This window comes from Lipotes vexillifer, unplaced genomic scaffold, assembly GCF_000442215.2.
Source record: "Lipotes vexillifer unplaced genomic scaffold, Lipotes_vexillifer_v1.1 scaffold792, whole genome shotgun sequence".
Taxonomy (NCBI): domain Eukaryota; kingdom Metazoa; phylum Chordata; class Mammalia; order Artiodactyla; family Lipotidae; genus Lipotes; species Lipotes vexillifer.
Genome location: NW_006795663.1, coordinates 532078 through 532937, shown reverse-complemented (window position 1 = coordinate 532937; position 860 = coordinate 532078).

Genomic DNA, 860 nt, shown 5'->3' with positions numbered 1-860 from the left:
GCAGGGAATATCTGATTATTTCTAAGTGTTATCTTGAAGAGGAGATAAAGAGGCTTTGTTGAGAAACTTTCCTGCTGGTGTTGGGCCCTTGGAGTCCTGAACCTTCCACTCACTGCTCTAGAAAAAGAAACTATTAATTAATTCAGGTCCTGCTGAGGAGAAAAAGAGTCCCGTGATCTGTGGCCAGAAATTCCTCTGAGACACATGAAATCAAACTGTGCATGCTGTTTTGCAGCTGGATTGAGGTTGAAATACTGTGGTCGTATTTCCCTGGAAATGAACTTGGGAGCAATGGCTGCATAGCATTCCACTGTAGGGATGGAGCATACTTTATTAACCCAGTTGTCTGCAGATGGATGTTTTACTAAAATCGCTACAGAGAACAGCCATATAATTAAATCTTTGTGAGAGAGTTTCCTAGAAGTGGAATTGCTGGGTCCTGAGCTCCAGAGCCCATGCCCTCGCCACTAGCTATCCTTTCTCAGAGATAGCGAAGACCCTCGGATGGGGAAAAAAGAGAGAATTTTAAAGAAATCCCAAAAGACATGTTCCCGCATGCTGTGAAAGAGGTTTGCCCCAAACCAGAAGCCCGTGGCTGCCACAATGGCAGCCATACCACCCAGCCTAAGCAGGCCGACCGGCAGCTGGGTCATCCCAGGAACAACTGTCTCCCCTCCGATGGTGGAGCCCAGTGCTTCTCTGAGGTCTGGGACGTGATGACACCGGGGATGACAGGCCCCAGACAGGCTGGAGCAGGCGGCTTTACCTGGTAGGGTCTTCAAGGTCCGGAGGGAAATCAGTTCTGCAGTCTTCATCGTGAACCCATCTCCCCGCCCGCCCCAGCCCCACAGCCCCCCTCC